A 16775-nucleotide genomic window follows, 5' to 3' on the forward strand; every position below is an offset into this window, starting at 1 on the left:
TTCAAATGGCATTGTGTTTATTGGAAGCACAAGTATAATCGTGCAGAAATGAAGAAGTAACAAAACAAGTTGACTACAAATTTGTAAGAGAGCCTAAAAGCTGTCTCATCTCCTCTTCGCTTGCTTTCCTGTTGTTTTCCATCTTCCCTTAGAAATCCGAGCGCATCTTGTCCAAGTGAAGTTTTGTGCAACAAAACAGGAGCATAAACAACAAAATCTTTCATGGAGTCGTCCATTGTTTTTGTTTTGTATATAAATCGGCACGATTGTTGTTGGTGCATATAACACATACTTTCATCAAAACTAATTTAAATAAAGTTCTTGCTTTCTGTGTCCTCAGTAGAAAGATTACGTAAGAATTTTATCATAACTGATATAGTTCCACAACAAACTAAATTTAGTTTAGGTGCTTCCACAATTGTGTGGGGAAAAAAAGCCACTGTCTTCATTAATTTGATTTTAATCCTTGTTTATATGCCTCAATCCTTGGAGAAACAAAGCCGTGTTATTTTCTCCATGCCTCATGAGACTGAACCTGGTGTCCTGCCCTTGAGGTTGGCACAACCAGTGGAGTGTAAGGAAGCCCACCCTCGTGAACACACACAGTCCGGCCTTTCTGTCTGTGTCCTGAACGCACCAGTGGACACACACACTTCCCTTTAATTCTCTACTGTATTACACGCCGCATCTGAGCCAAGGACATCCTACCTGCGAGCCAAACACCTGTCCCTTCATTTTAATTTATGTGGATTATTGTGTCCTCTCCGCAAGCGCTCCTGGTGACTAATGTGTTTCAGCAGGTTTGTATTTTAGCCCAGCGTGGCCGTTTAAAACCAGAGCTGCTGAGAAATTTGCCTGGGACAGTGAGGAGGAAACGTGGCAATAGCCTCCTTTGCTAAAAAGGAACAGGTCACCCAAAAATAAAAATTCTGTAATAATTTACTCAGGCAGAATGTTAATGCTGCTCTTTTGCTTACAATAAAAGTGAGTGGGGACTGACAATATCAAGCTCCAAAAATGACCAATAAATGAAGTCCTTACGACATGTGTGCTGTATAACAAGTCTTCTGAAGCCATTCAATAGCTTTGTGTAATGAACAGACCGAAATTTTACTTCACTAAAAAACACTGAAAAACTTTCTAAAACACTTTTTACCTGGGCTGGGTATTGATACAGAGTTCCTGATACTTTTTGCTTGCTTATGAAAGAAGTTATCTCCCATCTAATGCTGATAATTATACAGGGGACCTTCTAACTAGGTATATTATGAAAATATTAATTTTACAAATTATATTTTATTTGTTTTTCATCATTTTGGTCACACATATATTTTAAACCTTTACAATCCATGTATAATATGCATCAATAAATATGATATTATATTGCATATTTTGTTACATGTTTATTTTTAATGCTTAATTTATACTATTTACAAGTGTTTACATTGACCTGCAATTGAGTGCATATTAATGAGAAAGGACTCGAATGGCTTCTTTAGCTCATCTGTGCTACAGTATGATTAGAATTAAATGTTTAGGTTTTGTTGTTTTTGATCAACAATTGACTAAAGTACAAAAAGGATATTAAAAGAGACTTTATTCAATGACAAATGGATTGCGTGGATCTCGTCTTTGGACACACATTACACAGAACGGGTCAAACCAAACTTTTAGGGGGTATTTACACTTGGTCACTTCATGTGTTTTTACTGATCGGGTTGCTGTCCGATTAAAAAAGAATATTCCATTTACACTTGGCCACATCAATGTGTCTCCATCAAACAGATATAAATCTGATCTTCAATTCCCATGTTACATGCGTATAAAATCACTTCCTTGATTATGCTAAAGCCAGGCAGCAAATGTAAAAGATGTGATTTATTATTTTAATCCAAGTGACTTGGCCCCGCGTATGCGTATCTGTGTGCGCGTGCTGTGTATTTTTGCCCACGGGGCTTCTCGTAGGTAAGATGTGTCATGCTGCACTAATTGTCAGTGTTTAATTTCAGTTTCTTCAGAGATCTGTATCAAATAAATGAAGTTAAAAGTTCTGTCTCTTCTAGAACATGCATCCGTTTCTTAATTTGGTTTTATTTACTGCACGATGTGAGCCCTATGCAAATAAACGCTTACAGCTCTTATGTTTCGCATTTTCCCTATGGTGACGTATCGCTGCTTGGGTGGAGTTAAGTTTAAATATGTGTATTGAACAGCCAGATTCATTTACACCGACTTATAAATGAAATGTGTCTTAAACCACCTCCAGAGGTGAACATTTACCAGCCAGTGGTTAATCACAGACATTTTTAGTCACATAGCACAATATTTGAGTGATTTCCTCGTGTTGTAGAGAGTTGCACATATAGTAAAAGATTGATCTTGGGATTTAAGAATTGCTATAGAGGTTGTTCAAATGAAGATTGTGATGCAGGAGAAAATCGATATTTTTACCCAGACCTGCGTTTCACAGAATTTTTTTTCCTGCTCAAATTCCAAATAATGTCTTTATTTCCTCCACTTTAATTGCCACACTCGAGTCATTCACTCAGCAGCACACATTTCACCTTTTTGCAGACTCTTTAGCTGTCACAGAAATGTAAACAGACATACATTTGAACAAAAGTCATGTTTTAAATGTAATCCACAATCCTTTTTTTTTTTTTTAAGAAATGTGTAAACGAAGTAAAAAAAACTTACTTAAAAGTGATTAACTTAATTGAAGGCCAGTAACTGTTATCTGATTACACAAAATTAAAATGTAATATGTTACATTACTTATGAATAAAAGTCGTTATAGTACAGTAATTAGTTAATTACAATAACTAATGCAGTGAACAATGCAAATAAGATTTACTTCAAACAAGATTTAAGATGGTCAGGTCTTGACATAAAGCAGTCGTATGGCTGGACTACTATGTTTTTTGGAGCTCGACAGTGTCAGGATATGGAGAAAAAACAAACATTCTGGACAATCTGCAAATCATCTTCGTTTGTGTTCCATGGAAAAAAGTAAAGTCAGTCAGATTTGGCAAAACATGAGTGTAAGTAAATTATTTTTGTTGAACTATCCCTTTAATTTCCTTAGTGTGTGTCCCAACGGCCTGCTCATCAGTGTGTGCGTCATACTGTGGGCCGGCTTTGCTACCTATGATGTTGGGAGATTAGTTACAGTATACATAGCAACGCCCTTTTCATGGTTTACTTGCCTCCATTGCTCTCCCTGCCACTCTCCTTTCCTCTCTCTCTCTCTCTCTCTCTCTCACTTTTTGATTCTTTCATTTCACTCTCTACAGTGGCACACTGATTTGCTCACCGCACACACAACCACTGCATCAACAGACCTCCGAGAGCTAAAAAAACAAGACGAGGGGTAAAAATACCAGCCTGTGTGTGCGCTTGTTCTTTCGGTATGTGGGTCTGAAGTGCTTCCTGGTTGCTGCTCGAGTGTTACATGCTTGTGTAACCAGGCTCTGGAGGAAGCAGGCAGCCTGACCCAGATCCACATTCAGGCAGGCCAAGAGACTTCGCACAGCGGACAGATTGGACGTGTTCTCCAGCACTGCTGATGACACTGATAGTCCGACGCTCAGAGAGAGAGAGAGAAAAACAAGCACGAGGGAGGGAGTGAGCGATATGCCTCAATTTTTTGTCCTCCTCGTCTCATTTTTTAGCGCTGCGGCATTGGAGTGCTTCTCTCGTTCTCTTGTTTCCTGTCAGCCACTTAAAATGTCTGACATGTGGCCAGTGTCTGAGTGAGGAAGATCTCTTTTCAAAGCATGCTACCTCTTTTAAAAACCACAAGGCGCTTTTGAGAGAAACTTGCGCTTGTTTGTTTTGATTTTTCGCTCATTTGCGCCCGACTCTCTAGTTTCTTTAACTTCTTGGACTCCCTTTTCAGCTTTTGGCTGCATCTCCAGACCAGCAAAGCGGTAAGTAAACGATCCATAAAAAAGCTTGTTTGTTCTGACTTTTAGACTGTTCAGCCTGCAGACATGGACTCAACTTGAGCCGGTTATATTAGGGGCTGATAGGGGCAGGGGCAGATAGAGCGGTTCACGACTTTGTCTAACAGGATGTTTATCAACCATCTGCTAGTGCGGGCAGTCAATTGTGTTATTGTGTCTACAGCTATGGCTGCCTTGCCTACGGGCCACTAACTTAACTGGTTGAAAGCACCAGCACCTTTCGGCGCCCTGCGAAAGACTATTCTTGCCGTAAACTATCACAGGTAGACCATACTGTATCAGAGCTCACTGCGCAAGGGGATTTTTCCTGATATACACTTATTAAATCAGTGGCATAGAGGACATGTGAGCGACCCGGACAGAAGGTGGGTGTCGGACAGAACTGCAGCTGTGCGGAAAGCCCCTCTTAGTCGAGACGGATGGATGTTGTGGCTGTTTTTTGGGTGGGTGGTGCAGCAGTGGTTTATAGTGATTGCTGGGGTGACAGTGGGCAGAGGCATCTTGTGTTTTGAAAGGCCATTTAATTTATTACAGTAAAAAAAGATGATTAATGTTGTCCAGTTCTCTCTCTCTCTCTGGGGCAAAGTCTGGAGGGGCAATTAATCTTGTTGATCCACTGAGAAGTGTACTGCCTGAAGTGGTGTGTGTGTGTGTGTGTTTGAGGGAGGAAGGGCAGGGTTGCACTATGACCCATTTAGCAAAAGCTTCTTCAATGCAGCACTGTGCATAGTGCGGCTGTTTCTAATTATGGCTCTCAGGTCTAAGAGAGAGAGAAAGACAGGGCAAGATTGATCTTGGGAATCAGTCTTGTTCCAGAACCATGATGAGAGCAAGTCGTGTTAAAGGAATAGTCCAGCCAAAATGTTGTTCAAAACCTGTATGACTTTCATTCTTCCATGGAACACAAAAGACAGTTTTTAACAGAATTTTGACACAGTTCATACAGTAAAGTGAATGGAGACAAAACAGTGACAAAAGGCACCATAGAAGTAGGCCATATGGCATAAGTCTTCTAAAGCCTTACAATATCTCAATGAGCAATGGACCAAAAGGTACATTTTTATTCACTGTTAAGATGTGTTGTGCTAGGTTGGATGCGAATGACATCACTGGATCTCGCATTTCTCATCATTGTTTTCTCATTGAGCGTGTTTACATGCACACCAATATGCTGATAATTATCAAAAATCTACTTATTCCAAAATGCGAACAATGCAAGACAACCACATTTAGACTTGAAATCATAAGGTTATTCTGTTTTGTCTTGCACACAACACATGCGCACATTGGAAAAGCCAGTAAGAATGCCAGTAAAGGTGTTTACATGCAATGTGATATCTGGGTACTGGGCAGAAATATACATGTGCCAATCGGTTTATGCTAAAATAGTTTATGACCTAAAATGAACATTCCAAGTTCACTGTAAGTTAAACTTAATTGACAGCATTTGTGGTGTAATGTTGATTACCACAAAAAAAAAAAAAAAATGTTTTGTCTTTCCTTCTTTTCTTAAAAAAATTAATAAAAATAATAATAAAAGAAGCAAAAATGGAGGCACAGTGAGGTACTTACAATTTTTAAAGGGTTTGAAGGCAAAAATGTTCAGCTTATAGATTTATAATAGCACAAACATTAATTCTGTTTAAACTTGTGTTTTATTTAAAGTGTAAAGTTGTTTAAATTGTAATTTTTATGGTCATTTTAGGATTTTAGGGTTTCATACTTGGGTTTTGTTAGTCAGTGGGATGCCCGCTGTCACTCAACGCCACTGATAACAGCCGCAACAAGCATTCATCATATGTGATGCAGTGCTGGATCGGCATTTATTCTAACACAAATGAAATGGAATCTCCTGCTCAAGAACTGGAGATTTTTTGAGAAATAGAGCTAAACATATTGCAAAAGCTATAGTTAGATACGTTGTAAATCCACCAAAGGCTGAATAAGGAAGAGAAAAGGAATTCATAGCGCTTGTCTTAATGCCGCTCTCGATCTGATCAGCTGCATGTGTGGTGTTCTCCAAATGAACATGACAGGTTAACAACATGAAGACTGATATAAGACAGTGGTAATATTCCCAGTACGATTGTACACAGTGTGAATGGAGCTCCATTCGTCCATCATGCATGTATAAACCGGCTTAAGACCATAACTGTCCTCGGCGTGTGCATGTTGATGAATGGTCACATTTCTTTTTACCCATAAAAAAAGCCTTAGTTACGTGACAGTTATGGGCGCTTCGTTTCAAATCATGGAGAGGCTATATATGGGAGAATCAAACATCTTCCGCTCCTTTTGCTATGATGATTCAGATAGATCGCGTGATAGATGTGACGTGTTTCAAGTGTACTGTATCTATAGCAAACATTTGGCAAGCGATCATTTGACAAACTTTGCAAGTTGAATTGTAATGATAAATTATTTTATATTGCTGTGCTGCTCAGCGTGAACCACTAGAGGGCGTGTCTCTATCTGCAGGGGTTCATGAATATATACACATTGTTGTTTGATATACAATGAGTACTTTCTAGATAAACTTGATAATTTATAGATATTGATTTCTAGATAATGTTCTCGATAGACTTGGTTTAGATAAAATGAATAATTACACTGGCTAAGAATTATTTTGCAGTTTTCTTATTGTATTATTTCTGATTATCTGGGTTTATTAGATTTTTAATTTATTTTACATTTACACTGTTGACAACTTCCCCCTGTGGTGCATAATCTTGAATCGTCCATAAGTTTGATAAAAATTTAGATTTTATTTTTTTTGCCATATCGCCCAGCCCTACTTGTGCTATCATCATATGAAAATGACCTTTATGAATATTCTGCAAATCTTCTTCATTCAGTGAAGAAATTATGCCAGAATTGCCATTTTTGGGTGTTATATCCCTTTAATACCGCTCAGCCCTTGTGGTCACCATCATTCAGATTGTTATTGTATACAGAAGATAAAAGTGTGTTTGTGCCGTTATTGGATGTAATGAGGAGATCATTGAGTAGGTTGGGTTTTATTTATTGTGTTTGTGTGGTGGGATGTGTCAGGGAAAAGTGGGAAAGTACCGTTCCTCCTGTCGGCATGTGTTTCTCTTTGCAGTGTGGTGGGTTCTCATGGCTCTGGCTTTTCTCAGGCCGGCAGAAGGAATGTGAAGCTTTCTCTGGAGCAGGACACACACACACTGCCAGCTTTGTGCCTCCACATAGAAACAAAGTGAACAGGAAGTGTCCATTGAACTGAAGCTGTCGTTAGAGTTGTTTTGGCTCTGTGTCCAAACCTTGTGCTCCATTTCAAGGTTTTACAAGGATTAAGTTCTGCAGTGAGGTTGTAAATCTTACATACTGCAAAATTTCTTGGAATACTAATTGCTCTTGGTTGTACTGTTGTTGCAGTGTACTGTGCAGTATGTATACTATGTATGCATTGAATAGCTCAATGATCTTCTACTTTTGCCATTGCAATGACCTACATTTGGCAATTCTTTCTAAGCTAATTTTTTGTACTCTTGGACTGCCAAAAGTTAAAACATTCTTGCCCAAAACTGGTTTAAAAGTACAGAGTAACATTATAGCCTTATTACTTGCTGAATTAACATGCAGTGTATATTAGTAAGGTCATTTGAGAATAATTGAGTGTTTTAAGTTTTGAAGCATTTATCGTTACATGCTGCATAAGGTTGCAAATACTATAAAAAAAAAAAATAGTAGGCAGTATATATAGTACATCCTGCACAATATGCAGTAAGCAGTATTTGAACATCGACTCTGTCTCTCTATGACATTTTAACCGAATCAGTAACAGCCTCCCCCCCACACACACACAAACACACATTCTCCAGTTGTTTATGAAACAGTTTCACATGGCATCTTCCCCATCCACAGGGCTGTCGTCTGCAGGAGGAACACTGATATTACAATGCTAAAATTGTTTCTACGCTGCGAGCAACACAACGCAACAAAACTAGGTGAATGAAGGTGTCTTTGTAGCATGTTTCTAATTGGGGCAGATGCGTTTAGTTTGCTGCTTCCCTTAGTGTAGATGGAATGTTACTGAGACCTCAGTACAATCATAGATTGCAATGGTCGAATCTGATTAATTTTTAACAATAACACATGATATACAGTGTTTTGTAAAATGTAAATAACAATAATAATAAAAAAGTTTAATTGTCGAATTGAGTAAAATATTACATTACCCACAGTTCAAAAGTGAGATCAACCAATAGAGAACAACAGTGCCAGCTCACTTTTTCAGCCGTCTTGGCGTTGGAAGAATTTTTCCAAATAATTTTTCCATAGGGATTTCATAAAATGCCCCATAAAAGAGTTCTAAGCCATGAATCATACCAACCATCTCCGAGGTGGCTCACATGATTACAAACTGTGATTTTAAGCAAAAAAGCTTTTGAAAATCAGACAAAAAGATAAGGTACAAGACTGTGTACTTTACGTCTTTAATAAGGAAATAAACAACACTCCCATGAAGCATTGCAAGTGACAATTTAATAAAAAAATTATGAAAAAGACATAAATAAAACTTGATTTAAAGTTGTTGATTGTAAGTATAAAAATAGTATACTTTATTGCGAAATGTCCTGATATTTATAAATATATTAGTTTGAGACTGTAGGGAGACCGACTTCGATTACGTCATTTACAGTGCATCTTGGAAATGGGAAATCTTTGCTGTGATTCTCTGATTGGTGGATCTCTTTTCAGGATCATGGGTAGTGTAGTTCTTCACCAGGAGTTCCACTATTCCACATGTTACAAAATAAAATTAAGTAATATGAAATAATTGTTAAACAGAAGCATGCACCATCGATTGACAACCCGGAGCTCACGGTAGGTCTGTTTTTACAAGTTTATGAATTGTAAGTCTATGGAGATAATGAATGGGATTTTACCTCCTTAACTTGTCTGTTGCGCTCTATAATGCCCATTAACTGTTATTATGCTGAGTTGTCTGACTGTTACTAGCAAGCCACAACTGGTATCTCATGCATGGCCTGCTCGCATGCAAAACAGGGAAACGTGGTACTATTTGTGGTCATAAAATTAAAGCAGTCTGTTTTCAAAATGCCTGTCAGGCTCACAGATTCCAATGAGTTACTGCAGAATACTTGCTGTCTGTTGCAACTGTTGTTGTAGATTATGAGAAATGTGCAGCACTCCATTCAGGAGTTTGCATATGCCAGCTTAAATGCATGCATCTGTGCAAAAGAGACACAACATAGAGATGTATTTAAATGTTCAGAGAGAGACCAAGTGTCTGTCTGTCACAGTTAATGACTGCTTCACCACGAGATCTTGCATGTGTAAGTGGAGCCCCTGTTCCTCTGTGACCTTCATGAAATAGCGTCGTCCCGTTTCCCCTCCGGCTGCACAAGCGAATCAGAGAGTGATGGAGACGGCCTAGCCTCCAGGATGCTTTGCTATGCATGAACCCCTGTCACAGCTCTGCTGCACATTCCAGTGCTCTCAGTCTTATCAAATATTTATTGCTGAATTACGGCCCGCTGCGCAGTGCCCGGCTGAGGACGATAATTTTGGAGATGCTTTGTCTGCCACGGACGACCTGTGCTTTCTCTGAAACGATCCTCCTTTCATTGGCCTCCCTTTATTTTCAAAGGGAAGAAGGCAAATGTGTGTGTGTGTTTCTGTGTGTGTATGTATTAGGGTTGGGAATTGAATAAGGAATCTGAATACAAACCTGTTCCATTTATTTGTTATAAAAATACATTCTTCCAGCGATGTGGATGGAACACTGCAACAAAACATGCAATGTAAGCATCAGAGGTTGTCATGACAATCAGCACGTCTTTTTTTCTGTCTGGTTTTTCCTTTTCTTTCCTGTGTAAACTAGGCATGTGCTATCAAATTTTCATATTGTTATAATTGCTGTAACTTTTATTGTGGTATCTGTGATATTGTGATATTGTATTAAATGACAAAACAGGTTTTTAGATGACCAAATTTCATTATTGTTCTTTGACAAGTTAAATTGCTTTTTTTTTTTTTTTAAACAAATTTGTTTTAAATTAAAATATAATAAAGTAACTTTGAAAAGAACCTTAGATGATTTTTCTTTCTTTTTTTTCTTTTTAAGGTTAATAAATAAGACACTAGAGCTAAGCGATATACAAAAAATAGTTTCACTATATTTTTATATTAAAAAAATTATCACTATGTCCGGTTGCATCGTCTCTCCCCCTGAGCGAGGGATCAGTGATTAGTTTTGCCTTATTGATTTTAATTTAAAATTTTTATTAATTTATTGAAACAAAAAGTATTTAGAAAAATATTTCTAAATTTAAATTTTCCAAACATGTGGAAAATTACCAATACAAATTAAGATTTAAGACAATTATAAATGTAGAAAATTATAATAATGATGATAATAATAATTGAAATATAAATAAAACATTACCTCTAGAAAGTTCAACATAACCCACATAATTTCTACTTTCATAAAACGGCTACAGTAATTTTTAACTTAGTTTGTGCTTAAATGAATAGAAAGCAGCAGTTTTCTTATTAGGCAGCCCAATAAATTACCTTGTGTTCTCCAGGTAATTCTGCATAATAATTTCCACAGTTCTTATCCAATTTGTGTTTGTATTGTGTTTCATTAATGCAGTTAATGCTGCCTAAAGAAAATGAAATAGAACTAAATTTTAAGTTCAAATTGAACATGTTTTTGTAATATTTTTACATGTTTCTTAAAATGCGCTTTCCCTAAGCAAATCGTAATGTTCTTTTATGGGGCCTGTACACATAGCATAATTTTATTTTCAATGAACAACTAACCTCGCACATCTGAAAAGTAATTGATAGGTGCGTAGGGCACAAGCTGTAGCAAAGTCAATAAAAAGAAAAAAATCCTGCACACTATCTTAATTTGCAAAGAGTATTACAAAATTTATTCATGGCAAGGTTTTGGTCACACGACCTTCGTCAGGCATTTAAATAATATGTAAATAATTTTATTTTCAAAAGAAAACCACATTTTTTCTACAGCCTGCAAATTAAAAAGTTATCTTTATGGAGTGGATTATAAATATAAGTTGCTGTCACAAAGCAATATGTTTTGAATAACTTTAAAAAAATTTTTTTCTTTTTTTATGATGACCTCATTATTTTCTCTTTAATGACATTTCATAATGTTTTTTCCCAACAGGCTGTATTTCCTCAATAATGAAATTTCTAATATAGCTGTTTTTTATTTAGTTGTTAATCCATAGCTTATTTGTTGAGTCTAGACAGTAGGTTATAACTGGAAAATGTTTCATACTATTCAGAGAACATGTCTGAATATAATCTGTAATGGTTTCAATGTTTTAATATTTTGATTAGTGTCTAAAAACATAAGTTCATGATAACTATTGGGCTACTATTTTATATATTTGGCAACTTTCCAGCTTCATGGTTTTGTCAATCATCCATCATCTGTCAAGGACTGTCACAGTCGTCATCGGGATTTGTCAGATTTCATCGATATTTGATTACATTGTCATTTTAAAGTAAACAGGTCCAATACACAAAACATTAACTAAACACTGTTTAAAAAGTACAGCTGCAACACTTAAGCATAATATGTGTTACCATGACTCTAGTTTGATAAAATGTGTGATAACCTGGTCTGTGTAAAGTTATCCTGTAATTTCAACTTCGTCTTGAAAACGAGCACTGGTAAAACCTGTAGGCCTTAATCCCGCTAACTATCGCACTATCTAAAGGAAACCAAAAATAGAGTTGACAGGACTTTGAGAATCTTTTTAGATAAGCTGTTGTGTTATTCTGTCCATGATCAGACGTACGGTGAACACTCGATATATCTGAGCCAGAAACCACTGTCAAGTCCGCATGCGGTTTTGAATTCTCCACTGTTATGTGATCTTACCACAGAGCCCCTCTCATGTTTGTTCCGCAAGTGCTATTGAACTCGTGCAAACCAGGAACCGCTGTCAAGTACGCGTGTTTTGTTTTTTTATTCTCCACTGTAATGCGAGTTCATGCATAAACTCATCTTTTTGTGGTATACAGTTGAAGTCAGAAGTCATTAAAACTAATTTTTTAACCACTCCTCAGATTTAATATTAACAAACTATAGTTTTGGCAAGTTGTTTAGGACATCTACTTCGTGCACGACACGAGTAAATTTTCCAACAATTGTTACAGACAGATTGTTTCACTTTTAATTTACTATATCACAATTCCAGTGGGTCAGAAGTTTGCATTCACTAAGTTAACTGTGCCTTTAAGCAGCTTGGAAAATTCCAGAAAATGTCAAGAATTAGCCAATTAGCTTCTGATAGGAGGTGTACTGAATTGGAGGTGTACCTGTGGATGTATTTTAAGGCCTACCTTCAAACTCAGTGCCTCTTTGTTTGACATCATGGGAAAATCAAAAGAAATCAGCCAAGACCTCAGAAGTGTGGTTCATCCTTAGCAACAATTTCCAAATACCTGAAGGTACCACATTCATCTGTACAAACAATAGTATGCAAGTATAAACACCATGGGACTACGAAGCCATCATACTGCTCAGGAAGGGGAGACATTCTGTCTCCTAGAGATGAAAGTAGTTTGGTGCGAAAAGTGCAAATCAATCCCAGTACAATGGCAAAGGACCTTGTGAAGATGCTGGAGGAAACAGGTAGACAAGTATCTATATCCACAGTAAAACGAGTCCTATATTGAAATAACCTGAAAGGCTGCTTGGCAAGGAAGAAGCCACTGCTCCAAAACTGCCATAAAAAAGCCAGACAAGTTACAGTTTGCAAGTGCACATGGGGAGAAAGATTTTACTTTTTGGAGAAATGTCCTCTGGTCTAATGAAATAAAAATTTAACTGTTTGGCCATAATAACCATCATTATGTTTGGAGGAAAAAGGGTGAGGCTTGCAAGGTGAAGAACACCATCCCAACCGTGAAGCATGGGGGTGGCAGCATCATGTTGTGGGGGTGCTTTGCCGGAGGAGGGACTGGTGCATTTCACAAAATAGATGGCATCCTGAGGAAGGAAAACTATGTGGATATATTGAAGCAACATCTCAAGACATCAGCCAGGAAGTTAAAGCTCGGTCGCAAATGGGTCTTCCAAATGGACAATGACCCCAAGCATACCTCCAAAGTTGTGGGAAAATGGCTTAAGGACAACAAAGTCAAGGTATCAAAAAGCCCTGACCTCAGTCCTCTAGAAAATGTGTGGGCAGAACTGAAAAAGCGTGGGCGAGCAAGGAGGCCTACAAACCTGACTCAGTTACACCAGTTCTGTCTGGAGGAATGGGCCAAAATTCCAGCAACTTATTGTGAGAATCTTGTGGAAGGCTCCCCAAAATGTTTGACCCATGTTAAACAATTTAAAGGCAATGCTATCAAATACTAGCAAAGTGTATGTAAACTTCTGACCCACTGGGAATCTGTTGAAAGAAATAAAAGCTGAAATAAATCATTCTCTGTACTATTATTCTGACATTTCACATTCTTAAAATAAAGTAGTGGTCCTAACTGACCTAAGACAGGGAATGTTTTCTACAATTAAATGTCAGGAATTGTGAAAAACTGAGTTTAAAATGTATTTGGCTAAGGTGTATGTAAAATTCTGACTTCAACTGTATATGCCGCTTTGCAGATGTGGCAGACATAACTTGTATTAACAGCTGTGTACATCCCCCACAATCCAACACAGACCGGGCACTCAAGGAACTGTATGGGAGTATAAGCAAGCAGGAAACCGCGCACCCTGAGGCCGTGTTTTTTGTGACCGGGGACTTGAATAAAGCCAACTTTAGGACATTCACACCTAAATAATTTCAACACGTTACATACAACACACGTATGGACCGGGTTGTGGACCATTGCTACTCGCCTTTCTGGGATGGCTACAAATCCTTCCCCCACCCACCATTCTGCAAATCGGACCACTCCACCATTCTGCTTCTGCCCACTTACAGGGAGAAACTGAAACAGGAAGCACCCGCCCTCAGAATGTTCCAGTGCTGGTCGGACCAAGCAGATTCTATGCTACAAGACTGGGACTGGGAGATGTCCCGGTCCGCCTCTGATGACAACATCGAGGTGTACGCAGATACTGTAACGTGTTTCATCAAGAAGTGCAGTGATGACGTAGTGCCGACCAAAACAATATGGATCTATCCCAACTAGAATCCTTGGATTAATGGTGATGTTTGCGCGGCCCTTAACGTGCAAACCTCTGCTTTTAATTCCAGGAACGCGGAGGTGAATAAACAAGCCAGTCATGCCCTCCGAAAAACCATTGGAGCAGCAAAACGCAAGAACAGGGACCAGGTGGAAGAACAGTTCAACACCACCGACCCAAGAAGCATGTGGCAGGGAATAAACATAATCACAGACTTCAAATGGAATATAAACTCAACTATCAACACCGCTGCCTCTCTTTTGGACGAGCTTAACACTTTCTATGCTTGTTTCGAGGGAAACAACACCGCCCCCTCGGAGAGAGCTCCTGTGGCAGACACTACAGAGGTTAGTTCACTCTCTGTTTCTGTTGCGGATGTAATCCGATCCTTCAGACGGGTGAATATCCAAAAGCTGCAGGTCCAGACGGCATTCCGGACCGCGCCATCAGAGCGTATGCAAACCAACTAGCGTTGTTTTACTGATATTTTTAACCTCTCCCTGTCTGTCCACATGCTTTAAAATGTCCACTATTGTGCCTGTACCGAAGCAATCCAAAATCACTTGCTCAATTGAGTGGCGTCCTGTTGCTCTGACCCCCATCATCAGCAAATGCTTTGAGAGGCTGATCAGAGATTACATCTGCTCTGTTCTGCCTGCCTCATTGGACCCACTGCAGTTTGCCATAGTGTACACCATACACACTGCTCTCTCCCACCTGGGCAAAAGGAACACCTATTTGAGAATGCTGTTTGTAGACTACAGCTCAGCATTCAATACCATAGTGCCCTCTAAGCTTGACATGAAACTCCAGTCTCTGGGCCTGAACAGCTCCCTGTGCAGCTGGATCCTGGACTTCCTTTCAGGCAGACGCCAGGTGGTCAGAATGAACAGTAACATCTCTTCACTGCTGACCCTCAACACTGGTGCTCCACAAAGCTGTGTTCTCAGCCCACTCCTGTACTCCTTGTACACACACAACTGCGTGGCCACACACAGCTCCAACGTCATTGTGAAATTTGCAGATGACATGACGGTGATAGGCTTGATCACCGACAATGATGAAATGGCCTACAGAGAGGAGGTGCGCACCCTGATACATTGGTGCCAGGAGAATCACCTCTCTCTCAACATCAAAAAGACCAAGGAGCTGGTGGTGGACTACAGGAGACAGGACAGAGAACACGCCCCCATCACCATCGATGGGACACCAGTGGAGCGTGTCAACAGCTTTAAGTGTTCATATCATAGAGGGCCTGGTCTGTTCACACTGAGGCAGTGGTAAAGAAGGCTCACCAGTGCCTCTACTTCCTCAGACGAATGAGGAAGTTTGGTATGAACACCAACATCCTCAGATCATTCTACACATGTTCCATGGAGAGCATCCTGACTGGCTGCATCACCGCCCGGTACGGTAACAGCTCCGCCCTCAACCGCAAATCTCTGCAGAGGGTGTAGAAACTGCCCAACACGTCATCAGAGATACCCCCCCTGAAGTGATCATCATTTGAAAACAGGTTGCTGAAGGTAGTGAATGCAGTATGTTTACCAAACATTGTCTATATGTTATTCCTTAAAAATTACTACAAGAATCATTAACAGAACCGTTAAGTAACCAGAATCATTAAGTGCAATCCGAAGCAGACATTCAATTTCGTAAGATTTTTTTTTCTCCTTACAAGTGTGTGTGTGTGTGTGTGTGTGTGTGTGTGTGTGTGTGTGTGTGTGTGTGTGTGTGTGTGTGTGTGTGGGTGGCGTGGATCCACTTAGGTGTTTTCTGTATTCTGGTGACACCAACCATTGCTCTGTCTGTTTGGCAGCACGATTGTTATGAAAGGTAACTCCCTAATGGCAAGTGACAGATGTGACCCAGTTGCGATTGCTCAGGGAAGTGCCTTTTTATATGTTGCTGTTTGTCTTTGTGTGTGTTTGTAAGGCAGTGTCGTAGAGGTGACATCTCGTTTCCTCTTTATGGTTAAATGCTCTGGCCGTAAAGTGCTAAATACACCAGTTGTGGTGTCTTTGATCAAGCTAGTTTTCTGCAGACTAATCACTACTTGTGTCATGACAAGTTCATCCAGATGTTTCTTCACTTATATTCAGAAATCACCAGTGAATCATGGTGCAAAATTGACTGATGAGTTTTATGACTGATACAACACCAATTATTTTTATATTGAAGTATCTGATAACCAATATGCAGAACCGATTTTTAGTTGACTCTATAATAAATTATGGCATTATATTTATGCAAAGGTGTTTTGCAATTTAATGGTCACACATTTATCGGTATTAAAGAACCGATAAAGTAGAAAAGTGTTAATATTGGTAAAAAAAATATTAATGTGTCTCCCTAGTGTAAAACCCTCATCAGCTGCATCTGCAGAGCTGTTCAGAGGACAGCAAATGTCAACAGACATGTCGACCTTGTCTTTTCCTCTTTCTTTTGTCTGTGCATTTCTGCTCCCAGCTTCATCAAGTGTGCATTTTCCAGCAGTCTATGGTGTGTGTGCATGTTTTTTTTTTTTTATTAGAACAAAAAAGTGTTGTTTTCCTTTAAGAGTCGTGGATCAGCTGTTGCTATATTTATCTGTCCTAGAAATGCCTTGTGTGAGTGTAGCCTTGATTCAACTCCCTAAACGC

At 38.9% G+C, this 16775-nt stretch overlaps 1 protein-coding gene across 3 annotated transcripts in view; it reads left to right on the forward strand.

The window, feature by feature from the left end:
- The window catches only part of LOC127422901 (probable JmjC domain-containing histone demethylation protein 2C), a 244566-nt gene that overhangs the window by 156881 nt on the left and 70910 nt on the right, over positions 1–16775 (forward strand). The window contains exon 1 of one of the 3 annotated variants that reach the window (XM_051666733.1): positions 3910–3929. The exons of the other annotated variants lie outside the window; for them this stretch is intronic. The gene's annotated coding sequence lies outside the window, so the exon portion shown is untranslated. Of the gene's footprint in view, positions 1–3909; positions 3930–16775 lie in introns of those variants that run through there. 3 annotated transcript variants of the gene reach the window in all.

The sequence above is a fragment of the Myxocyprinus asiaticus genome, chromosome 32 (genome assembly GCF_019703515.2).
Source record: "Myxocyprinus asiaticus isolate MX2 ecotype Aquarium Trade chromosome 32, UBuf_Myxa_2, whole genome shotgun sequence".
NCBI classification, from domain to species: domain Eukaryota; kingdom Metazoa; phylum Chordata; class Actinopteri; order Cypriniformes; family Catostomidae; genus Myxocyprinus; species Myxocyprinus asiaticus.